Raw genomic sequence first — 27065 nt, 5'->3', positions numbered from 1 at the left:
CTGCGTCTCCAAATAAAATAACTACTTGCCCTCCTTCCCCAGCTCGTAAAAATTAATACAATGCTACAGAGCACTGACTTCCTTAGAAGAAAGGGCTTGCTGGGTAAACGCTGAAACTCCCCTGGATTCTTCGTCCCACCGGTTGTCCTTACTAAAGTCATAAAAATGCGACCGAAAAGACATGTTTGGCTTCCAACAATTTGAGGATTGGATTTTCCAGCCACCTTTGAACCTTTTGATGTTCAAATTCCTCTCTGGCAAGCATTCCAAAGCCTTGCAGGGCTCCTGAAATCTGAGACGTCTTCTCACCAGAGACATGTTGAGCTGAGCTGAAGGCACACAGATGTGGTGCAGCCTGGCTTCCAGAACCGAATAGGGGATGGCGGGTTGGGGGGGAAACGACAGTCAATTATGTAGATGCTGCTCCCTGTCAGCTCTACCCCTCCCAAGCTCTCAAGGCCCCCTCCTATTCCAGGCCACCTTCTTTTTCTTTTAGGGGAGATGTTTTGGCTACTAAAAGGGTTCTGTCCCCTCCAGCACTGTCTAGTGGGGGCTATATCTCCCCAGCCCCACCTGGGGGCTTCCCTGACAGCCTTTCTTTGCCTGTGTCACTCACAGCTGGAGGAGAGTCCAGCCTGGAGATCAATCTCTCACAGTTCACTCATTCTTCTCCAAGGGGCTGTGAGGAGAATGATCAAGGCAGTGCTACGAAGCTAGTTTGCTCAGTGAACCAGAGAGAGAGAGAGAGAGAGAGACTACAAAGAGCCCATTTAAATACCTAAGTCCCCTCAGGGCCCTCCTCCTAAGTCATGGCCTTACTCTTAAAATTTCAACAGATATATCTATGAACAGTGACCTCAGGGAGATGTCTGGCATAGCCAAAAATATCACCTCAGGAGATGACCCCGGCAGCTTCCTGCAAATAAAGCCCTTGCATATATTTCCAAGAGGGTGCCTCTCTTCACTGTAATTGCCTGAGCTGCCAGTTGCTCCATCCGATGGGGAGCAAGCCCTGGGACAGATGAGACTGGGAGATTAGCAGGACATTACTGGGCCACTGACAGGTGCAAGCAGGCAAAAAATTAATTTGCTGAGATGCTGAACCCCTGCTGCAGGCCCCAGGCTTGTTATGATTCCCTCTGCCTAAGAACTCAAAGGTATTTTGGGGGGCAGTGGGGCATTTTACACCAGCCAGGAGGCTTTGTTTGGTTTCTGTGTTGCACCCCGCATTCATGGTGCATTCCAGGAGCTAGCTTGTCACTACGGCAACTGGTCGCTGATCTGACCGGCCTTTCTTCCTCTTTAACAGACTGGAAGTAAGGGTGCAAGTTATCTCCTCTCCATGCCCACAGCCTAGTGGCTCTACCGTGCTGGAAACAAGTTTCAGTAGATATTAAGATTATACATCACACATCCTGTTTATAACCCTTGACACATGTCTGGTAATTAGTTCTGCGTCTATCAGTTTCTTCCTCTTCTTTGAATGTTCTTTCCTCCCTGACATCAGAGATCATTTCAAGCTCAGACTTCATGATATTAGTTATCCTCCTGCTTAAAAAGACTTGATGGCTTTCAATCAGACACAGGGTGGGTTTCTATACGCAGTGAGCCCCAGAGAAAGGCTGTTCCATCATCTCGGGTCCTGTTACGATTAGGACTTGAAGTCAAAGCCAACCCACAATGGACATGTCAAACCAGTGAGAAAAAAAAAACCTTTTCTGTTGTAAACCGCCGAGGCTCTTCATTTAATACTTCATCTGAATGCAGCTGAGTGATATGGGTGAGATTTCACTAAAGCCATCTTGTTTGAGACATAAAATGACACGAGGAAAACTATTAAGGCCCAATTGTGTCTTCAAGAAGAAATGTTTTTAAACAGTACCCTCCTGAGTTCAAGCTTGTTCTGTGCCTTCATAGAACTAGTAATTAGAGTAATTGAGCATGAAAATCTGACTCCTTCATCACCATTCAAAACACTTTAGTTTGAGAACTTCCCTCTAACTGAGAGAAAGAAATAATTTGAAAATCTGAAAAACCATCCATGACCCCAGTGTTTGATGTGGTTTTTAGGACAAGGAAAGAGATCTACATTTTAATTTCTTTCTGTGCACCAAATACAATAGGAGCTGTAGATAGATGATAGATGATAGATAGACAGACAGACAGACAGACAGATAACAGGATCTCTGCTTGAGCCTAAACGTGAATTCAGACATGTCCAGATATGTCTGACAAGTATGGCGCAGGCCAGCCAGTGCCTTTTGGCATCAGGGTCTGAGAGAAGAAACTCTGGGAAGGAGGAGCCCTCCAATAATGGACACCATCACCCCTGAGACTGGTGTGGTGGTTTTGGAGTTATTTCCAAGCACAGCCTACATAGGATTCATCATATCCGTGTCCTATGGAACAAAGAGGTTGAAGGAAACACCTAATGAATTGCCTTCATCAACGTCTGTGAAACATCCAGTCTCAGACAGCCCTGTAAGGGAACCCCTGTAATTGAATATGACACAGAGAGAAGGGCCTTCTCTGCTTTGCCCTAGACTCTCTCACAGGCTCCAGGTGGCCCTTTTTAAGTGTTAGGAGGTGTTTGCTTCTTGCTAGTGGCACAGAGGCCAGCAAATACAGCACCAGGGAGGAGAGACACGTGGGAATGGCCATAAACCCTTGAAAAGTAATTACATGGAGGTGAGGTCATGTGCACACAAAAGCCCCAAAGCTAGAGGACCATCATTACTATTGCTGATGTAACCTCATTAATATCTATCCAGTCAATCAACAATTACGTTTCCAGTACCTACTCTTTGCAAATGACTCTGTTATGTGCTGAGCATAATCCTCCATCTTAGGGGGCTTGTCTCTAGCCCTCTGCAGTCTGAGCTGGAAGAAACTGCTTCTAATCATATTATCTTAATTATCACAGTAACTCCAGGAGGGAGAGTTTGCCATCTTTTTAAAAGAAGGGCTCAGAGAGGTTAAGTAACTTGCCTAAGGTATCAAAGCTTTTAAGCAGCAGAGACAAATAAGGCCAGTCAGATAAAGATGACAGCAACAATTGATCATGAATGCAAGGCAGCATTCCTGCTTATCAAAAACAAAACAAAAAGATAAAGAGACAAACAAAAGAAGTTCAGTTCTATGGACTTTTTTTTTTTTTCCTGTGATTCTTTGGTGGAACACGTCACTAGTCACTAGCTCTCATGCCCCAGGGAAAAAATAGCAGATGTCAGAGGCAGCCCACCTTGCTTTGCCTCTAGCTTGCTCTCTAGTAGCTTCTGCAATTTCTCCCCTTGCCAACGTGAGCCTCTGGAGTAATCCAATCAGTAACTGATATTCAGAAAGTAGGTATAGGCTTAGCTGAAGTGGATTTTGTATGTTAATTAAGTGTTTTATGGAACCTCTGAGATCTCAGATGACACTCGGTAAATATTCCTTACTGAATCCACAGAATCTGTGAGCGGGTTCTGTATAATAAAGCAATTTCAATGCCCTGACAGATGGGCCATAGAAATTGACTGTGTGGCTATGATTCCAACAGATTATATACAATGAGAAATCTGGACAATAAGTGCTTTCTCTGATGGTTGCCTATGTACTGGTCACTTTCTAGAAGTGAAGGACTCAACTGTTTTCAGATTGTATTACAGACAGAAGAGGTTCTGAGATGGTTGCAGTGCTTTTGTCCTGGCATTAAGTAACCTGGCTTCCTGGTTCTTGAATGAACTATTGAACCCACTAAAAGTCATTTGCAAAGCATTTATCAAAAAGATAGAAATGATAAATTCCCCCTTCTTCTCCTGCATTCAGAGCCCTCTTTTCCCCTACAATTTCTCTGTAGAAAGCCTGATCCAGGTTCTGTGGCACCTTCAGCTCTTTCAGATCAGGAATGCAAATTCTTGGAATGAGTTCATGTACATAAACCCACACCATGTATTTGCATGCAGGCACACACAATCCAGGACTCGGCAAAGCTTGTGTTGTTAACATACATTTATTCGGATGGATAAAAGCCCAATAAACAGGAGTTCCCATTGTGGGAACTACATAAAGATCTTTCTAATTTGAACAGAAAAATATTCTAGGCCTTTAATCTGTAAATTCTGCCTACTTTGGACAATCACATTAAAGGATAAAATTTCAAAATTGCCTAAGCCAGTCACAAAAAGATAAATACTGTATGATTCCATTGATATGAGGTACTCAGAGGGGTCAAAAATCACAGGGACTGAAGTAAAATGTTCGTTGCCAGGAGCTTAGGGGAAAGAGGAATGGAAACTATTGGGTTATGGTTTAATGGAAGAAAGTTTCATTTTCACAAGATGAAGATTCCTAGAGATGGATGGTGGTGATGGTTACACAACATTATGGATATATTTATTAAAACTGAACTTTCCACTTAAAAATAGTTGAGATGATAAATTTTATGTTACGTGTATTTTACTATTGCACATTTTTTAAAAACAGCATAGGAGGAAATTAAGAACAAAACAATTTTTTTTAATTTCCTTTTTTGCTGCTCTACCTTTACCAAGAGTCATCATCTTCTGCCTACATTGGCTGGTCTATGCTCAAATGATGAAAGGAATCTGGTGCAGCCCCATAATTAGATAAAGGCAAAATTGCCTATGGAAATGACCGAACCCTTAATTAGCTAATTGCAGGTGCAATTGGCCACTTGCACCATCAGATGAAGGGCAAGTGGTTAATTGAGCCCACAAGTGACCTACTCAATCAGAACTAACAAATGGCTCATCAAATGAGGTCCCGGCCAAAATGTGTCTGCAAACAATAGCGTGTGCAAAAACTGCACAAATCAGAAGCAGCAGTCAGGCCGCTGTTGAAAAATGAAACCCACAAAACATGAGCTAATTAGGGAAATGACCGAAATAAGGAAAATTCAGAATGAGTCATGAGCATGGGGGAAGGGAGGGAGATGTGTGACGAAGCAATTTTGGGAATTAAAGGCCACAGATATTAGAAAGAGCATCTGCTTGGGGTCATGCTTATTTGTTCTTATTTAAAACTTTCAGGACCACTTGGCATTTTCTTCTATGGTACATTCTTATTCACAGAGGGCATCAAGAGACCTCAGCAAAAAGTGGTGTACTTGTAGGGGGCTTGGGAAATGTGACTGGCTGAATGAAGGGAGGCACAATATTTGCCCATAGAGGGCTGAGACACAAGTACAGCCCCTTCAGTAAATGATGGTACTGAGAAGTTCCTGTTGGGTTTCCCCCAATACCAATTGCTTTGGTTTGACGGTGTGACTACCACACACAAGTTAACTATTAGGAGGAAGTACTAATGATTAGGAGGCTGTTGATAAAAAGCAATAATAATAGTTTACATTCTTCAGGTTAGGCCAGGTCTATGCTGAGGTAGAGGCCCCCCAAACTTAGTGGCCCAAAACAACAAAAGATTCTATTTTACTCACACGAAATTCATTCTAGATTGTTCATCCTTCTCACCTGTAAAGAATCTTTCATCCCATGATTCCGCCAGCCTCAACAAAGCCCTCCCTATTTGTCAGGCAAGAGGACAAGACCAGAGAACTAGGCAATGAAATAAGGCTTTTCATTGCCTCAGCTTGGGTGTGTCACATGTCCTTTATGCTCATATTTCATTGACCTGAATCAGTCATGTGGTCCTGGGGAACACAAGCTCCCCTCCACTCAGAAAAGACGAAAGCTGAAATATGACTGTGTGAACCTGTGGCAGTTCTCCTACCACGGACTCCAAAAACAAAGAAGAATAAAAAATAATCTACCCCTTTGGAAATGTAGAATACCTCTTGATATAATGCTACACTAAAGAAGTAATCAGAATTAAATGTACAAATGATTCAGAAATGAATAAAAAGAGAAATGTTCATGATAAAATATATAAGCTAAAGTGGTATTAATAAGGAAATGTAAAGCCAAAAAACTTTTATTTTTTTATCTTTTGAGGGCTGCACCTGTGGCACATGGAGGTTCCCAGGCTAGGGGTCTAATCAGAGCTGTAGCTGCTGACCTATGCCAGAGACATAGCAATGCCAGATCTGAGCTGCGACTATGACCTACACCACAGCTCACGGCAACGCCAGATCATTAACCCATTGAGTGAGGCCGGGGTTGAACCCACAACCTCATGGTTCCTAGTTGGATTTGTTTCCTCTGAGCCACGATGGGAACTCCTTTTTTTTGTTTGTTTGTTGTTTTTTTTTTTTTTTGGCTTTTTAGGGCCTCACCCGAAGTATATGGAAGTTCCCAGGCTAGGGGTCAAATTGGAGCTGTAGCTGACAGCCTATGACACAGCCACAGCAAAGCCAGATCCAAGCCACATTGCTGCAACCTACACTACAGCTCATGGCAACGCTGGATCCTTAACCTACTGAACGAGGCTGGGATCAAACCTGTGTCATCAAGGTTACTAGTCAGATTCATTTCTGCTGAGCCATGATGGGAATTCCCATAAAACTCTTTATAAAAGGAAAGATAGACTGAGAATAAATGACCTAGACTTTCCCTCAAGAATCTTAAAGACAAGACATAACAAGTGTTGGTGAAACTGCAGAACACTTGTGCACCACTGGTAAGAATGTGAATTTGTGCAGCTACAACGGAAAACAATATGGCAATTCCTCAAGAAATTAAAAATAGAACTAGTGATTAGATCCAGTGATCTAGTGAACAGATCCAGTGATTACACTTCTGGGTATTTGCTTGAAGAAAAAAACCACTAATCTGAAAAGCTATATACATCTTCATATTCACTGCAGCACAATTTCGCAATAGCCAAGGTATGGAAACAATCTAAGTGTCCACTGATGAGTGCATAGCTAAAGAATATGTGGTATATATATATATAAAATAAAATATTTCTCAGTCATGAAAAAATGAAATCTTGCCATTTGAAACACCATAGATGGAACTTGAGAGGATTTATGTAAAAGAAACGTCCAATAAAGAAAAAAAAATACCATATGATTTCATTTATATGTGAATTCTAAAATGAAAAAAACCGAGCCTACAAATACGGAGAACAGATGAGTGGTTGCCAGAGGGAGGAGATAGGAGTGAGTAAAATGGGTGAAGGTATTCAAAAGGCACAGGCTTCCAGCTATCAAATAAGCAAGTCGTGAGGATGTGATGTACAGCACAGTGACTACAGTTAATAATCCTGTATTGCATATTCGAAAACTGCTAAGGGGACAGATATTGAAAGTCTTCATCAAAAGAAAAAAATTCTAACTATCTATGGGGACCGATGATGACCAGACTTTTTGTGGGGATCATTTCACAACATAGCAAATGCTGAATCATTATTGTATACATCTGGAACTAATATGTCAATTATACCTCAATTTAAAAAAAAAAAGAATCTTAAAGAAGTAGAAAAATAACACAAAAGAAAAACAATTAGCAATTACTGAAGATTTTTTAAATGATGAAATAAAAATATTTTTAAAGTAGACCATGTTAATAAGAATTTTAAATGTCCTTTTTAAAGATGGATAAAGTAGAAAGATTTGGGGCCAGTAAGATTAAAGGGAATAAAGAATGGAGTCCTATGAACAATATAATAAACAATATAATAAACAAATATAAATGCTGACGAGATACCAAATGTCATAAGAGAACATATTTAATTTCAACCAAAAAGTTGGAAAACACAGAAAACTGATGAAAATCTAGGAAAATAATTATTATCAAACCTAGGAAAATTATTTTTCCTTAAATTTTTTTTCCTTATTTTCCTTCCTTAAAAATTAAATAATTGGTCTAGAATTTAAGCTATATTCTGGAGTATCAGTACCAGGATTCAAATCCCAACTCCACACTACACCCTATTAGCTATGTCACTTTGCCCAAATTATTTGACCTCTCCGTGATTCAGCTTTTTTTTTTTTTTTTTTTCCATACCCACAGCATGGGGAAGTTCTGTAGCCAGGGATTGAACCCATGCCACAGCAGTGATCTGAATCACTACAGTGACAATCCTGCTGCACCATAGATTCAGCTTTTCTTTCTTTTTTTTTTTTTTTTGTCTTTTTGCTATTTCTTGGGCCACTCCCGCGGCATATGGAGGTTCCCAGGCTAGGAGTCGAATCGGAGCTGTAGCCACCGGCCTACGCCAGAGCCACAGCAACGCGGGATCTGAGCCGCGTCTGCAACCTACACCACAGCTCACGGCAATGCCGGATCGTTAACCCACTGAGCAAGGGCAGGGACCGAATCCGCAACCTCATGGTTCCTAGTCGGATTTGTTAACCACTGCACCACGACGGGAACTCCCTCAGCTTCTTAATTTATAGCTACTTACAAGATTATTGTGAGGATCTGGCATGTGTAAAAGGGAAGTGACAGTCTTGGAAAAGTATATGTAAAATATAAAACCAAAGATTAAGATCTAGAACAGAAAAACAGAACTTTCTATGGTAAGGGAAATATGTTGACAATTTGATATGTATTCTGGATATTTCTCTATATATTATATTCAAGTAGGTACATATACTTGAATGTAGTAATATTATGCTAATAATTTTACTGCTTCTTATGTCATTTACTATTCTAAAGGCTTTTCATATACTTATTTAATACTTAAAACAACACTGTGAACTAAACATTATTGTTATCCCCATTTACAGATGAGGAAACTGATGCACAGATGGCTTAGTAAGTTTTCCAAGTACATAGAGCTAGCAAGTGTCAGAGATTATTCAGTTTTAGGGAGTCTGGCTTCAGAGCCTATGCTCTTCAGTTTTATACTAAATTTTCTCATATGTAATTTGATTTTCTTGATTGTTTTTAATGTTCTTGTTAAGTATAAGGTGGATTTTACTGCACATATAGTTCTACAAGTGGTATTTTTCACTAACAGTCTAATTGGCATATGTCTTTGCCAGGACATAGAGCTCTATTTCATTCTTTTTACTGGCTGCATGATATTTCATTGTGTATGTGATCTGTACCATAACTAATTGAACCATTCTGACATTGTACCAGGATTTTGCAAGAGTATCACCCAGAGGCCACTGTTCATAAAGACTACAAAGTGAATGTTATCCTCTTTATAGGTAATGCATTGCCTAAAAGGCCCCACATTTAAGTAGTTTCCACTTTTTTCATTAAAACACATGGTGTTACAATGGACTTTCTTGCCCATGTCTGTGCCATTATTTCCATAAGCCAGATACTTGGAATTGTAGAGGAAAGGGTATAGATGGTTTAAATGATGACAGATACTACCAGAGTGACTCCAAAAAGACCCTATTATTTTTACACCAAAAGTATATGAGAAAATTAATTTTTTTCTATCCATACTAACACATGTATTACCAATATTTATGTTTCTTGTTAATCTGAAGAATGAAAAGTGATACCTGATTTTGTTGCTTCAGCATCTTTTTGACTGACTTTTAGAAATTCTTCTATTTTTTCTTAATATTGTTTCTGCTATTGATTTATAGATGCATACACGGTCCCCATCTGCATTATCCAATATGGTAGACACTAGCCAAGTGGCTACTGAATGTAAAATTTAAGTTCAATATTTAATTCCTCAGTTGCACTAGCCATATTTCAAATGTATGTTCTTTTATAGAAAGGAGACAGTGGAGAAGAGAATAAAGATAAAAAAGAGTAAAGCAATAATTAGAAACTAAAGAGAACATGGAGAAAGTAATATGATTAGAGAGAAAAAACAGCCATAAACATAAAAAGCTAGTACTGAAGGGAAACTTGGAAATGATCTGATCCCATAGTTTTCAAACTTTCATAGTTTGAAAGTTTTCAAACAAAACATGTGTATTTTAATAGCTTGAAGGACTTTACCCCTGAGAAAACAGCTTTCAATGAATGAGTATGAAAAGTAACAGGGAAAGTAGAAGAGCTTCAGTGGACATTTGTTTATTATTTTGTTCACTTCCCAATCTGAGCACTTGTCTTTATCTAGAGAATTTCTCATTAGAAGAAACTTGGTGGGAGCAAGGATTGCCTTCTACAATAGGGAAAATTGTTCCCTTTCCTTTCTGGGGCAGATGGGGGCACAATATGGAACAAGGTTCACTCTGGAAAAATGATCTCTATAATTTTCCAGGTATTTAAGCTTTCTGGTTTTTATATACAGAGAGAAAAAGCCATTAGGTCAACCGAGGTCATTCCTTTACAAACATGACTCATATGCCATCCAAACCACAAGTTATGAAATTGAAATCTAGGAGGAAGTGGCCAGTTTGTCCACTCTACCTGAGGGAAAACTTCTCATTAGGAACCATCTGAGTGTGCTTATTGTTGGGGTGAATCTTCCCTAAAGTCCCAGTCTCTTTCTATGAAACAGATAGAGGAAGACCTACTATTTAAATATGAGAATGGCTTCAAAGGCATGGAGGGAGGGGCATAGGAGAACTGGCCCGAGACACCTTTTCTTTGTCCTATCAGTTGTAGGAGTTTGCCAGCAAGTAGCTGAGAGGAAAGCGCAATAATAAAGACAATTTTAGATATGAATGCTTTCTCTGTTATCAGGTTGGGGAAGGACATACTGTCAGGCAACTGCAGCCCTGAATCAGCTTCAGGTAAGAATAAGCATGACACAACTTCCTGGAGGGACCACTTGACTCAATGATTATTGTTTTAGGATAGTGTGTTTTATCTCAAGCAAAAGAAAATAGGTATATTATGGAAGTACACCAACAAATTACTGTGAACTTCTAAGATTCATTGATTTATTCAACAAATATTTACTGAGCGTTGTAGTAAATGTTGGTGTTCCAATGATGGGCCGAAAGCAAAATGACCCCTATCTCAGGAAATTCAGAACATAGTATGGGAAGCAGATGAGTTAGTCACAGAAGCTGGGCTAGGTACTACGAAGGAAAGCATCCCACAGTTCTTAAAAAGCCAACAAGAGAGGCAAGTGAAAGATAACCTGAAATATGAGGAGAGAAGGTTGCTGAAAGGCAGGGAGTAGTGGTGGCAGGGAGGTGGGTAAAGATGGCCTTGAAATGTATGGGGATTAGGACACATTAAAGAAGAAAGGCCAGTAAGGCTGAAGCTTGTAGGATAAGGGAAAGGGTGGTGGAGCAGGGTGGAGGTATTGATGGGGCCAGACAAGTCATAATCTTGTGAGCACTTAAGGCGTAGAAAACAACAAAGGTGAATACTTGCTTTAGGCTGCTTTGCAATTAATTTTCTGGTCCTTCCAGAGCAACCAGCACCTTCTACCCTGAGACTGAGGATACATGGGTAGAAAATGTAAAGCATCAGCTTATTATATATCTTATAAGGTCTACTATAGTAGCTCTAATTTGCAGATGAGGAAACTGGGCACAGAAAGGGGAAGTGAACAAGGCAGCTTATACTGAAAGAACAGACAGGATCTCAACTTTGGTCTATTGGACCCCATCTTGTGAAGAGTCTTTAGAAGCCAATTTTGTCTCCTCCACAATTTGCCTGTGACTGGTCAGGGTTATATAAATTGATTTTGTGGGCAACAGTTCCCATTTTTATTGCTTTATACAATTGACTATAAAATTGACCTCAATGTGATTTCTTTTAGGCCCACCCTCTTTGTGGAATCTCTAATCTGGAATCAAAGCAGTTTTGAGTGGTTGGCTTAAAAAAATCTCCTTCTGGTGACCCCATCAGTCACAGGTACCTTAAGCTCTCAAATGCAGTCGGCCTTTCTTTGGCTCATCTGAGATGTGCCCCATTGGTCCACACCAGTTACATCTTGCATAGCAAGTTCATCGCTCTATCTTCAGCAGGTAGTCGTCCACCTCACTTCTTTGGAGCTCACAGGGAGCTCAGAATTTGTCACAGTTGAAATTGACTCCCTTCAACTTCTCACTAAAAGAGATTTTGTTCAAATAATCCTTGATACATCCCAGATCTTAGTGAATTAGCACATTCACAAATATCACTCTAATTTCTCCTGGAAAAAGAAATAATGAAAAACTGAAATATTTAAGCTGTGCTTTGATGATTTACTTAATGAGGAGTATTTTCCAGGGGTAGAGTGCCGCCTGAAGTGGAATCGGAAATATCTTTTTCTCAGTGCTCAGTGTATGGGGGACTCGTTTATGTCATGGAACCAGAACACTGTCAAATGTCACATGCCATTCTTTAATGAAGCCAAGGGTTCAGCTTTCTGGCAAGGGACTATCACTTTCTTAGGCGTCTTATTTTCTATTTCCTTTCAGCATCAGCTCTCACAGTTGATGTTCTTCTCTGGTCTAGTTTTTTTTTTTTTAATCACAAAGAAATACAATTTATCACATTATGAGAATTGCTAAATTCTCGTCAAGGAGTGCGAAACCACAAAACTGATTAAAACACAAAAGCTGGACGGTTGGCTAGGTTTGGAGCCAGAGCGGCGTGGTCAAAACGCAAGCTTTGCAAACCCATGTGATTTAAAGTGCTATTGCAGCAAAACGATAAATCACCCCACATCCTGGCGTTGCAAAGTCCCTTGAGAACAGTTGAAATCATGGATACTAAATTCACAAATGCTAATGGTTTACCCTGTTCCTGTAAATTTTCACCTAATTTGTGTTTTGCTCTTTATGTAATAATATCCAAAACTCTAAGTCCTTCGTGTACGCTCAGCCACTTCTGGGTCTCTCTTTGAGCTTCTGCCTCTGACTGTGAACTTGCCACATGACTTTAATCAATTTATCATTAGCCCTGACCTTAAATAGCACCCCCAAAATTCCCACAGCCATTTCTGATTATTCTGTTCATATGTTTCTACCAAAGAGATTTTAGCTGACTAAGGACAATCCTAGATTGTCTAAGGACCTAGTTGACATTACTTTGGGTAAAACAAATGCCCACTAAAGTATGTTTTTAATTGTTTCAAGTGACTCATAATTCAATGAACTATTATATATTCATGAAAGTTATGAATAAATAGTGACATAGAGAAATGATTTTGATGAAACAAGATATAAAATGGCAAGTATAGTGAGATTTCCAAAAAAATCTATAAAACCTGCAAAAAAAAAGTGTACCAAAAATACTAAATTTCAATATACCAACACATTAATAGCAATCATATCTTATTATGTAATTTGAATTTTCCATTTATAGTATCCTGGAACTTCAATTTTTTTTTTTAACCAATCCATAAAAAAGACTATTCAAAGCTCAGTAATACCTATGAAGTACCTTAGTCTTAGAAGAATTGTAGACCAGATCCTTAAAACACAGCTCAAATTCCTCCACAGTTTTCAGAGGCTGAAAATCAGGGCCAGCAACTTGAGGAATTTCATAAAGAACAAGAAACAAATCCCAACTTCAGTTTCCCTGCAAATATGACAGGATTTTAAAATGTGCCTGGAAAACTGCATCTGGGATTTTGCCAATCCCATAACGTTTGGGACGTTTGCTGAACCCAAAACACAGCCGGGCCCACCCATCCATAATTAAAGCCCTCCCCCCAAATGAATTCATTGCTTTGTGGCACCATCTGTCTCATTCCCTTATTTACATAATAGGGAACCCTGCTCCGACTGCAGCAAATGAGAAGCGACAAAAGAATGGCGATTGAAGATGAAATGTATACATGTATACATCAGATTATGTTTAATACGGTCAAATCCTTCCAATTTAACATTTAAAAAAAAAACTCTGAAATCCATCACAGTTTTCACTTGGGCCTCTTTCCAGCTCTCGGAACCCCATTCCTCCTCCTGCTGCATCTGTAGCTCTCACTAATCCGACTTGTTTCACTCAAAGAGTTCATTTGTCACATTTTATTTTATTAAATATTTTATTTTCCTCTTGTGGACCCATTAGAATACCACTTAGAGAAAATGACATAAATCAGTTGTGTTTGGTAGTCACTAAGGATGGCAGAGGAGAAATAGGCAGTTTCATATTAACTTGAAATTTAAAAAGAAAAAAAAAATTGTCCCCAGTGTAGAGCTTCCTTGAAACCTTCTCATTTTCCTCCTCTCTGTCTCCTGGGAAGTTCCTGTCCTAATAATGGTAGCATGAGCAGTGGATCTGTTCAAAGACAGACAAAGGGCTGATTTTTGAATATGCAGCAGTCACTCTAATCCCATGTTTTGTGTCCCTTCCTACCGGCTGGGGCAGGGACAGCCTTCCAGTGCCCAAGGCAGCAACAGGATTCCTATCTGGGCTCTGCCACTAACTCTCGAAGACCTCAGGGCAAATCCAGTTAGGAGAACTTCAAGTTCACAGTCAATGCCCTGCAGCCCCATAAATGCTTGCTTAGAAACTGAGACGATGCTCTTCTCTGTGGACTTAGAGCCCCCTCCCCTTTCCATGCCAGCAGACACAGACACAAGTGGGTGGAGGGTTAGGAGGCCTGGGTTCCTTCAGCCTTGGGGTTCACCTTTCACCAGGACCAAGTACCCTCAGGCCAGAGGGGGAAAAGATGCCAAGGTTTAGAGGTGCTCTGTCTTCTGCACCTAGCTCAGCTATTTTACTGCCAGGGATCATGAGGGAGCACCCTGGCCCAGTACTGACAGCCCAGGAGTGGGAGCAGCCACAACTCATGTTAAAATGTGAGAGGCTAATGCTAAGAACAGTGACTTAATCAGTCCACCGCAGAGAACTCAGGAATCAAGATGACCTGCAGTGAACAGATTTCCCAGTCCCTTTCTATTTCTCTCAATCAGAATTTCCAGGGATTGAGGAATTGGTGTATTTATTACATTCCCAAGCAATTCTGATTCATAGCCCAGGTCTGGGCCCTACTGGTTTCCGTAACTCTTGCTGTGATAAAAGGAAGGTTAGCACATCTTTAGGAGAAATGATTCTTGAGTTCCAATCTCCAGAAGGAATTTGCCACATGTGCGTCTTTATTCAGGGGTCACTGATCAGCAGAATAAGCAAAAACAGCAGCAGTTTTATTCCTCAGATGCAGAATTTTTCATGTGGACACATCTTACACCCACCTGCAATTAACCCAAGGCCAGAACCCTAAGCATTTACCTGGTGAAAGCATTTCAGCTGCGGCTACATTGATGAGGTTCAGACTGGGTTTCTTTTTTGTTTTTTTGTCTTTTTGCTATTTCTTTGGGCTGCTCCCGCAGCATATGGAGGTTCCCAGGCTAGGGGTCAAATCGGAGCTGTAGCTGCCAGCCTACACCAGAGCCACAGCAATGCGGCATCTGAGCCGCGTCTGCAACCTACACCACAGCTCATAGCAATGCCGGATCCTTAACCCACTGAGCAAGGGCAGGGACTGAACCCACAACCTCATGGTTCCTAGTCGGATTCGTTAACCACTGCACCATGATGGGAACTCCCAGGCTGGGTTTCTAATCTATGCCTGGCGATGCACTGAGGCTGACAGCATCCTTACCCAAGAGGCCAAAGTCCCTCCACACATTCTTAGCTGGTAGCTGCAACCTCATTCCAAAGAAATGAGCACAATGATGCTAGAGTTCTTCAACATAGACAACTCAGATTTTCTCAATCGTACATGATGTATGAAAATAAAAATAGCTTTGGAAAACATTACAATATTTAATGATGTATAACACAGTCCAAACACAATCTCTCTTCTTGACTTGCAAATGCAGCTTGAAGGCAAGTCGGCTAGACTTCCTTTCCAACCAGATGCCCTCTTCTGCTAAGGCCCTCTGTCTACGTGGGAGGAGCTGCCACTGCAGTTGCAAACAGTAAAGAAGTGTATAACGAAGAGTGTGTGGCAGTGGGGACACCTGGCTTGGACCTCTGGGTTACCACTTCCTAACCTGAAACATTAACTAAACCTGATGGTCATCTATAAAATGGGACAACAGGAACCCATCTGATAGGGTTGGAGGATCCTTAAGATGAAGGACATGGAAGGTTTAAGTAGTAAAAACAAGGGATCTTTATAAGATATGTTATTTATTCCACTAAGCTGGCAGTTTAGTAGAGGAGATGAGAAATTGGAAAATTAGGTGACATTCAAATCAATGTGAAAGCCCTAAGGGAGAAGAGATTTGTCCTGCCTAAAGAGATCTCATGGCACTTTCTTTGACAAAGAAGATTAGAACTGAGTCTTTAGGGATGAAGGGAGATGGGGGTTGCGAACATAGGAATAAAAAAAATAGACAGTGATTTCAGGAAACAACCATGTAAAGTGACATTATTGGTTCATAAGGGGCATTTGGAGGGACAGAAATTATAGAAGTGGGGATCCTGGGAATTAGGCTTTTGTTGCTCTGTGCTGAAAAAAAAAGGCCGTCCCATGGAACACATTGAAGGACCAGTGGAGGCTTTATTAAGGAGAGTAACATGATCAGATCTGGATGTAGAAAGGTCACTCTGGAAATACTGATTAAGAGGGGCAGGAGCAGACTGAGCCTCGAGGCAAGAAGACCACAGCTGGAGGGGGTGTTGTAGGAAACCCTGGAGGGAAAGGCAGAGGCAGCAGTAATGGAGTGGACACGACTTGTTTGAAAGAGCTAAGAAGGCAAGAAAGGCAGGACTCAGTCACTGATTGGCTGGGACAGATAAAGGAGAATGAGGAATCAAGGCTGTCTCTCAAACTATAAATGCAGGTGAATGAGTAAATGATTTGCATATAGACCAAGAGAGAAAGAAAAGAAGATGAGCAAATTTAAGAGTAAGTAGATGTGGGAGACAGTGAATTTGATTTGAGACATGTTGAGTTTAAAAGTACCTGTGAAAATCCAGAATGAAAAGTCCAGCAACTATAGATGTGTATGTCTAATTTATGGAGGGGAAAACCCAGGGGAAAAGAATCTCATTAAGTGGAAGCTAAGAGTAGTTTCTTGAAGACAGGATGTTCTTAGGAGAAGTGTGCTAATGGCAAATACAGTGGTTATTTTCAGAAATTGAACTGCTTTGAGGATCATGTTTCTTTCTCCATTAACTACACTCTATGTTTCGAGCCACATACCCAACGGTGCTCAAGTGTATTCCAAACAAAACTCAAGGATATTTCACCTATGCCAGGCCCAAGGTGAGATGACTCTGGACAACAGTACAGGTCATGGACACAGTTAAATGAGACAAGGTACATGAAATTGCTTTGCAGTCCCTCAAGAAACAGAAGTGACTTCTCTTTCCTTGTTTCCTTACAGGGGGGTAGCCCGCAGCAGTGCAATTAGAAATTGAGTCATGCCTGGAGCATTGTCCAACATACGGTAGTTATGCAATTAATATTTGGTGAACCAGTGGCTGAATGAAGGCGTATGTGAATTAGACAAAACAAACATTCCAGTGGAGCTGGAGGAGGTTAGGAGTTTTTTTGTTTTTGTTTTTGTTTTCCCCTCCTAGGTAGAAGTGATTCCCAAAGATGTGGCATTCAGATTTTAGTCAATGGTGCCATGTCAATCTGGCCACATCTCAAGGTAACCACTAGGGGATTTGAAATTCAGAAATGAAAATTTTCTTTTTTTCAAGAGGGAGATTCAAATATTCAAAGAAGGGAGGAGTGGGTGAGCCTTCTTTTAAACAGCGGTGAAATGCTATATCAGGTCATAAACCTGTGGTAGAGTTTAGTGACTGTGTTTAAATGGATGATTCTCATTGCCTTATGAGATCCGGAAAAGCCATAAAAATTCATGGCCTACTTGTGGCTGAGCTCTAATAAAGGAATAATCGGTGCTTTAAGCGAGGGGTAATGGGAGGTACAGTGGGAGATTTACTGGAGCAATAAGGGCTGCAGAGAGAGAGTAGGTTTTTCATGCCAATTACACTGACAGACAACAGAGCAAGACTTTCCTGACACACACTAGCAATCCTGTTCTGTTAAGTGACAAGATGGGGTCCTTCATTCTTCCTTCTCTTGCACTTCCAGGAATCAAGCCTTGGAGTTTTACTCAGGGCTCCTGTCCTCACATCAATAAAGCTGCAGTGAGCTTCCCATTATAGAACACTTAATAGGGTAGAAAGACTTGGAGTTTGGATTAGGAAGAACTTGTTTTAATCCCAGCTTTGTCACTTACTGGGTGATTTTATATTGACTGACCCTAATTATTCCTTCCTAATTATGCATTCCTTCACTTCACCTTCCATTGTCAAAACAAGTCATAAGGCCCGGCTTGAAGGCAAGGGGATAGGAATGAGTGCTTCTCCCATGGAGACACACCTCAAGTCCCATCCATGCCTACATTCCTATCCATTGCCATGGGACTGGAGTGTGTCTCCATGAGAGAAGCACTCATTCCTATCCCCTTGCCTTCAAGCCGGGCCTTATGACTTGTTTTGACAATGGAAGGTATGTTGAAGGAATGTGTGCCTCAATCCAGAAGTGCTTTAAGGCTGCCTAGGAGGTTGGCCATTTCTCTTTCCTCTCTTGTCATGAGGATAATATACCCCAAATTAGGACTGTTTTTAGCCTGGGTTCTGGAATAAGGAAGACACACAGAGCAGAGCCAAAGCTGCCCTCACACACTGCACTAGGAATGTCATATGATTAAGAACTAGCACATAGGGACATACTCAATATTCTGTAATAACCTATATGGGAAAAAAGAATGGATATATGTCTATGTATAGCTGATTTACATTGCTTAACACCTAAAACTAATACAATGTTGTAAGTCAACTGTACTCCAATAAAATTTAAATGAATAAATAAATAAGTAAGTAAGTAAAGGCTTGTTGTTCCAAGACACTGAACCATAGGGGGTGTTTGCTAACCCAGTATAATCTAGTGAAAGCTGACTGATATACAGAGTGATTTAGGGGAAAGCCCTTAACCTGACTGAGCCCTAAGTTCCCTAAAATGGTAACGACGCACCCACTTCTATGGGTGTGGAGGTCAAATGAGATTCTAGCATCATTTGTGACACAGAGTTGTTCCATTAGTGGTTATGGTTATTTTAATTTGCTACCCCACGAGAATGAAAAAAAAAAAAAAAAAAAAAAAAACTAAGCTGCTTTTTCATACATGTGCTTCTGGTTAGCTATGTTTCAATAACTTGTTGCTGTGGAGTCCCTGGGCCAATGTGGCAATCAGTGGCAAATTGGACATTTATGACACTCTTCTTCCAGGACCAGGGAGAAAGAGTCTCTCAGATCTTTTCATTACAGCCTTCACAAGCTGTGAAAGAAATAGCAGCAGGTTCACTTTCACCCCATTACACATCCAGTCAATGGAACACTGCCTTTTCCTTACCTGGGGTGACAGTCAGGCAGCTGAAAGTTGGCTCCCATGGCCCTTTGCACATGGCCACACTGCTGTGAAAGCCAGGGGACTGTGCTCACTGCAATCACAGTAATGGCCCCTCACCCAGGCCCTAGCATTTGTGGTTCACAGAGCTTCCACAGTGCTTATTTTGATTTTCACAACAGCTCTATGAGTTTTTCATTCCCCCACTCACTCTTTCAACTGAGTGCCAGCTGTATGGTTTCTGCCTTCATGGAGGTAGGTATTGTATTATTGCCCATCTATGGCTAGTTACTGTATTTATTCAGCAAATATTATTTTACATCTACTGTGTACCGGGCAATGAAAAGTCAATGAAGATACTCAAATGACCAAAGCCTAGTCCCAGCCCTCAAGGACTGGTGCACAGTTGCAAAGAGGATGCAGACATGTAAACTGCCATGTCTGAAAGGTCATAGCAGAAGTGTGACCAGAGAGATTGAACTAAATATATGGGGGCACAAAGGAGAGAACGCACCTGGAGAATCAAGGAACCCAGGCCAACAGGAAGGGGTATATGGGCTGGATTCCGAGATATGAGTAGGAGTTTACTGGGTGGATAAAATGCAACAGAAGAGCATCAGTGGAAACAATGTAGAGATTAGGAAGAATGTTTGTGCTTGGCTAGAGTATAGGGTCATTTGGGGCAATAGAGAGAGATGGAACTGAATAGGTAGGAAGAAGTGGATTGTAAAGAACCTTGGGGTGCAAAGGAGTTTATTCTGTAGGCAATGATGATGCTTCACATGAAGTGCTATAAACAGACTATCATGGTCACATATTTAAAAAGAGATTACTCTGGCAACTATATGGAGAGTCTATTGTAAGTAAGTAAGACTAAAGTAAAGGAAACCAGCTAAGAGGTTAATTCCAAAGCGCAGAGTTCTGAACTAAGGTGTGCTCACTGCAAAGCCTTATGTGTGCCATTTCTGCTGAGGACTTGTACTCACAGGGAGGTGTCACTCCTATTTCATACCATCTTTGCTCTTTCTTTGGGAAAAGCAACACTTAACAAATGATCCACCCATTTAGTTAATTATATTCTTTTATCAGAGGCACAGCCACTTCCTAGATATCTCAGACACTGTCTCCGAATAGTCATCCCAAGAACAGGATCACCAGGGTAATCAGCCAGGGCTTGATTACGAAAAGCAAACTATCATGTGCTCTAGCACCAAAAAAGCAGGGATTTTTTTTTAAGTATGTATAAATACATTTTAAGATCATCACAGGACAATCAGAACTTTGTTGGATTTGGATACACTTATTTTATAATTTACCTTTGTTTTTCACTTCATATAAATCAGGAAGAGAAGAGAGGTAGGGGTGCAGGTGGGACAATAATCTTTTCAGCACATAAATCTTCTAAAAGTCTCAGTCTGGCCCTGATTTTGCCCTCTTTCTCTGGTTGCACAGCATGTTCCCATAGTCATTTCCTTCTTTGGGACTCTTCTACAGGGAGATTTTTTAGACATCAGCAAGCAGGAGAATAGCAATGAATCGGATTCATCATTCACAGCAATGCTGAGGACATACACTCTGACTTCAGTAAGGCTACAGAAGGGGACATGACTAATATCTCTTACTACCTATTTCAGGGTTGAATCCCATGTAAGTTTTTTTGGGCAAGAGAACTGGAACCAGAGTATTTCAAGTTCTGGTTACTCAATAATGGTATAAAATGGGGATCCTCCATAATTTCAATCCTGTAAAGTCTTGGTGATTATTGCAGGGCAGGTATTTTAAGCTATAGATAAACCACCCCAAATGGAGCAATTCCAGCATTCTTCCAAGGGGTCCTGATCAGAGGCCCATCTATTCCAGGGAAAGTCAGCTCTATAGAAAGAGGCTGAGAAGAGTGGGCTGTTTTGTTAACATCGTAAGTCGTTGTTGTTGTTCCCAGAGTGGTTTTCAAACACTTGGACAACCTGGTAGTCTACATTGCACTATAGAATGGAAATTCAAAAGGTCTATTCAGGGTCTCTGGTCCAGAGTAGTTCAAAATTACACTTCAAGATTTCTCTACTAACTGAACCTTTTTTTATGATCTTTATTTTTTTCCACTAGAGTTGATTTACCATGTTCTGTCAACTTCTACTATATAGCAAAGTGACCCAGTCATACATACATTTTCTCACATTATCCTCCATCATGTTCCATCACAAGTGACTAGATACTGTTCTCTGTGCTATACAGCAGGATCTCATTGCTTATGAATCTTTATTCTTAGGTCACAAGCCACAAGCTTTCCAACAGAGTTCTCTGAGATCCTAAAGATCTAAAAACTAAGATAACATATTGAGCATTACTAGGTGCCAGGCATATGCTAAGTGTCTTACATGCATTCTCTGATTTACTCTTCATATCTACGGGACAGAGACTATTGTTATCATCCCGATTTAGCAGATAAGAGAACTGAGACACCTTGATCTTTGGTTACTAGGCCAAAGTCATAGAGCACATAAGTTTTGGAGCCCAGGTTGGAACATAGGAAGCCTACTCTAGGGCATTAGCTCTATTAGCTTTTTGACCATTTGCTAATCTGCATCTTCCTGCCTAGGAGTATGACTCTACCTTTTATTCCAATTTACAAGTATTTGTTAACTTCAATTTGCAGGTGGGAAAATATTGGCGAGAGAGGTTAAGTGACTTGCCTCAGGTCACATCACTAGCAGTGGTAGCGCTGGAACTAGCATACAAATCATTACCTCCTTGAGTTCTTAATTTGACATCCTCATTTTAACCTAAACTAGGCCTAAAATGATTTTATCTACCCCTCCAAAGGAAAGAAAAAGGGGAGGTGGGTGGCATTTTTATATTGAGCTCTTGCTAAACATTAAGTAACCTCCTTACTTACATCCACTTTATATCCAACATTCATTCATTCAAGCAACAACCTGGAAAGGGTAGCATTGCTGCTTCCACTTTCTAGATAAGAAACGAGAGCCTTCAGGATGTCAGGGAAACCTACCTGAGCTCATCCAGATAGCAAGTGACAGAGCTGGATCTGCAGACTACACCTGTGTGAATATGATGCCCAGGCTTCTCTACTGAGAATTTAATAGTGGGCTCACCCCTGGCAGGTGTAGATTTTATTCTGTGCCCACTTTCACCAGGTCCTCAGGGATTAAGGAGTGAAATGGGTCCTGAATCAACACAGGTAATCTTCCATCATTCCCTGACAAGATCCTGGCCACTGTGATTTAAACTGAATTTGTAAGCAGTGTCCTCAAGGCCCTGGGTCAAATGGCTTCTGATGTTCTGGGAAGATTCCTTCCCCTGACTCTTCTTACCCAGGCCAGCAATGAGAAGCCTCACAATTTATTTAAAGTCACCCACCAGAGAAAACATCTAGACCTTGGCTTAAAATTGCTGGGTGAGCCAAGTCCTATTTTAGGTACAATGAATGTGCTATTTCCCAAGTATTTGGGGTTTAATACGGCAACAGAAGCCTCTCAGCAGAAACCTTCTCCCCCCTCTCCAACTTTGAAATATTTGTGTACAGCAGAGAAAATTTTCTGGTTTTGATACCCTTACGCAAATTGTCAACATACTATATCTTTTTTCATAGCTCTTTGATGTACTTGAAGGGGTTTTCTTCCTTGAACAAGAAGCCACAATTCCAAATTTTAAAAACAGAAGCCCCTAAACATTTGAAGTTCAGTTCAGAATTCCTAAGTGGAGACTTGGCAAGAAGTCCTAACTTAAATTAAGAAAAAAGAAAAAAACAACAACAACAACAACAAAAACAAATGCTTCTTCCATCCATGAAGTATCAAATGTAAATTCCCAATAGAAAACAGACTTTTCACATCTATGTCATGCTGGTTTACCATTTCATTCACTGTTTTCCCCCCACAGAACTTAGACTTTTCTACTCATTTCAGAAGCGTGGTGAAGACCATTTGAACATACTGCCTTCATCTCAAATTCAACAAGGCCAAATCTTAACCTCTAATCTTTTCTCCACCTAGTGCCCTCTACTTTCTTCTTCATTTCTGCCAGTGACCCCTATCATATAGGCTCAAAACCTAGCCATTGATTCCCTCAAGAGTAGGAAACTCACCTTAATTATCTTCATATGCTTAGTACCCAGGCGGGGCTGGGTACAGAAGAAGAGGTTCAATAAACACTTGTTTAATAAAATAGATGTAAATGTCATATCTTTTCTTCCTTCTCCTTCACCCACGCATCTTATCTCCTCAAAGCCATTGCCACTTGGGTTTTACAATATGAGTACCCAACAGACAAATATGATGCATCTGATCAGGGTGTATACTCTTGAAGAAAACCAAAGAAACCAAAAGACTAACAAATAAACAAACAAACGAAAAAAAAAAAAAAACCCAAAAGACAAAAGCACATAAAATTAGCCAGAAATAAGAAACCAAGAGGCCAGTAGTTCCAAACAATGATGTGTCTGAGTACAGGTTGGGGCATTCTAAAAGAAGTGGACCCGGTGTAACTGTCAATGAATCTAAGTACAAATCTAATCTGTACATATTACACTCTTCTGCAAGATCAAGTTCAATGCATCATTCTAAAGGATTTTTTTTTTACCAAGGTATGCCCCATATCATTAAAATAAACTTCTTAACGAGTAGAATCCATAAAGCCCCTTTTAAGTCCTTAACATGCTTTACACAAGGAAACTACTTTCTAGAGCTTCCATGTATTCTTGAAACTCACCTGAGTCATGGGTCTAACTAAACATAAGCCATTAGCCCTCCTTTAAACTAAAATGAACTATCAATAACATATGAATAGGCTTTATTCAACTCTATTTCTGATTATGAAGTTCACGATAAAAAAACTCATACCTTTGCTTTCCTTCTTATTTATCCCTCTTCATTCTTTCAACATATGGCATTAATCCTATGGCTACTGCTATAGTTCATACCTCCTGCTCCACTAGATCAGAGGTTCTTTTTTTTTCTTTTTAGAGCCACACCCATGGCATATGGAAGTTCCCAGGCTAGGGGTTGAATCGGAGCTGTAGCTGCCAGCCTACACCACAACCACAGCAACGCCAGACCCGAGTTGCGTCTGCAATCTACACTACAGCTCACAGCAATGCCAACTCCTTAAGCCACTAGCCAGGCCAAGGATCAAACCTGCATCCTAATGAATACTAGTCAGATTCATTATCACTGAGCCACAGCAGGAACTCCTAGATCAGAGGTTCTAGGTATAAAAGGACTATGGCATAAAAGGGAGACTGTGGAAGTAGAGAGAAGGGTCCAGAAGCAAGAAAGCAGCAGTACTTGCAAGCTGGCATGAATCTAAAGAAGTCTCAGACACACTGCTGAAAATAAGCAGATGCTGGAGGAAAGACACACTGGATTTATCATGCACCAGGCACAGTTCTAGGCACTGAGGAAAAAGCAGTTAACAAAAGCTCTCCCCTCCTTCCCTTCCATTCTGATGGGGACAACCAATTCCTAGCAAACAAATAAATACATTTTACAGTAGATGGTCATGAGTGCCATGGAGACAAATGAAAGAGATAAGGGATGAACAGTTCTATAGATTGCCATTTCATACAGGGAGGTCAGAGAAGGCCTCACTGAGCAAAGATCTGATGGCACTAAGAGGGATTTGCTCTTATCTGGGGAAGAGCTTGGAGGCAAGAGAAACAACCAAAGCAAATGACCTAAGCCAGGAGGAGGCTTGGACCTGCTCCAGCAGCAAAGCACGAGGGCGCCATTGTGGCTGGAGCAGGTAGGAAAGATCACATGAAGCCTTATGCTGGTAAGAGGGCTTATCCTTTCCCTCTGAATGAGGGTCCATCAAAAAATACAGTCTCTCTCTGATTCCATTCCACCAGCACAAACTGATCATCCACAATGTTCCAAGTATTCTGATGAGCTCTGGGAACATAACCATTGGTAAGATCCAGCCCCTGGCTAAGAAAGAAGCATATATTTAGACAAATGAATCAAATATAAGGTAGAAAACAGGCAAGCATTTTTAGGAGCAATGGGTAGCCTGTAGAGGAGCTGAGATCCCTTTAGCTTCAGGGAGGAGGCAGTCAGGTTTGCCTCAGGGAGATAATTCCTATATGATGGGATTTGGAAGATGGGTTGAATTTGGATACAGGCAACACTGAGCTACAGAACTTTCTAAGAAAAGAAGTCAAGAGATGGGGAAAAATACGTCTGATATTTTCAGACAATTGTGAGAATTGACCAAAATGGGCAATGTGTGAAGGTGGGAATTGGAAATGGGTTTGGACAAGAAGTTTGAAATTAGATGTTTGAGGTACAAAGATTCAAGACAGAGGATTAGTGAATCCTCTTTAGCTCTGGGGTACGGTATGCCTTCTACATCATTTCCGTGTATGTATGTTTACGTCCACATGTGAAATATTTCATAGGAGAAAAGTATTAAACTGCCCTTTGGCAGTTTGGTTAAATTTTTTAAATTAGATTTGCGTTAGAGGTAATTTATTATAAATCCCTCCCTCACCCCCCAACATTGCACTGATGAAGACTGTGAGTCCTAAAGGTTTAGTAGGCAATGAAAGGTCATGCTATTAATAACTGATGAACTATGAATCGTACTAATGACCTGTTATTTTCCTACTGCATTTCTCTACTCAGCTCTACCAGGCCATTCCAATACTGAATCAAAGCAAGGTGGGGGTGACATACATTTAGAGCTTCAAATCCACATCTTGTTCAGCTAGCTTATTGTAATACACAGATGATAGTAATGACTCATCTGCTATTCCTCCCCCAACTGAGTGCAACTGACCTCCTCAAAACTCCTTCACTCTGTCAATGGTGACTTAGCTGTACAGCTTTAGCAAAGACCTTCTAAATACTCAATTATAGCATCTTCCACCCCTGCTTATTTCTCTGCAGGACTAAAATAAAAAATAAAATAAAATAAAATAAAATGGAATGTCCTCCACCCAGAAACTTTCGCCACTACCACACCATTAAGAAGTTTTGTTTTCTTTTCATTTATTTGCTGAATATTCCTTACAAGATCTTGACTTATTCTTTTTCAATAATTGAGCTTGGCAAACAGCTTAACAAACTTTGGGATTCTTTGAATTTATTTCTAATGAAAAGCAGTGTTGACAAAGAGGCAAGAGGGGATAATTCAACATAGCCACAAATATAAATTTTAGCTCTTTGCTTGTACTTAAAGGAAGACTAGAGAGTTTGGAAAAAGGCTTCTAGAGCTTGTTGTTTCATTTGAATCCTGAAAATAACCAACTAGCTTCAAGACTCAACATAATTGCTTTCAGGAAACTTTCTGTGAACAAACCCACCCCCAAATCCATGCTTCCTTGAAATTCTATACATACCTTTAGGACGGCACTGACCATACTGTGTTATGAATGTCTCTTCCTTTCCACCAGGTTCACAGCATCTATCACAGTGAGGAAGAAAGAAGAAAGGTATCAAAAATGGGAGGAGGGAAGGCAACGTTTGATGCACGAGTTTTCCAAACTAACTCGAAACATGATCTGGCAAAGAATTTCTTGGCTTCTAATTAGTTAAGAGGAATTTGAAGAGAAATGGCTTGGGAGTCAATACTGGGATTCTAGGCATATTGCTGGTTTATGAGGACACCATTAAAGAATTTTCCGAACTGAGACTAAAAATCTATGCTCCTTTATTGTGTACACATTACACCTCAAACCTGGACAAATGAAAATAAACACTTCATGTATCTATGACTATTTTCATAAAAGCTTCTACAGGCACTTCCTGGTGTAGATATCATTGTGTTTTATATATTTGATATACACATAATTTTGTTTAGGTCTTTTAGTGAAGGAACACAGTGATGTAATGTAATGTCTATGGTAGGTGGGCACCCCAGGACCTGATGCCCTAATTGCCAGTGAATGACAACATTCTAGTGTCTGTCCTTCACACATTTCATTTTTCCATTGCCTGTCAAGTGAGATGCATTTTTGCTGTGTT

General features: G+C 40.5%; 1 long non-coding RNA gene across 11 annotated transcripts in view; it reads right to left on the bottom strand.

Annotated features, from left to right (window-relative positions):
- LOC110256021 (uncharacterized) overlaps positions 1 to 27065 on the bottom strand; it is a 494788-nt gene that overhangs the window by 110335 nt on the left and 357388 nt on the right. For 8 of the 11 annotated variants that reach the window (XR_014825674.1, XR_014825659.1, XR_014825658.1 and 5 more), the window contains one exon: positions 26441 to 26505. This is a non-coding gene — a long non-coding RNA (uncharacterized LOC110256021). Of the gene's footprint in view, positions 1 to 11590; positions 11829 to 13148; positions 13287 to 26404; positions 26506 to 27065 lie in introns of those variants that run through there. The other 3 variants (XR_014825666.1, XR_014825661.1, XR_014825672.1) reach the window with 2 other exon arrangements.

Source organism: Sus scrofa, chromosome 1 (assembly GCF_054392235.1).
Source record: "Sus scrofa isolate SSC_HxYL_T2T_F1_AM1 chromosome 1, Sscrofa_HxYL_maternal_Yorkshire_Landrace_v2.0, whole genome shotgun sequence".
NCBI classification, from domain to species: domain Eukaryota; kingdom Metazoa; phylum Chordata; class Mammalia; order Artiodactyla; family Suidae; genus Sus; species Sus scrofa.
Note: the sequence above shows the minus strand (reverse complement) of the source record. Positions and strands in the feature narration are given on the sequence as shown.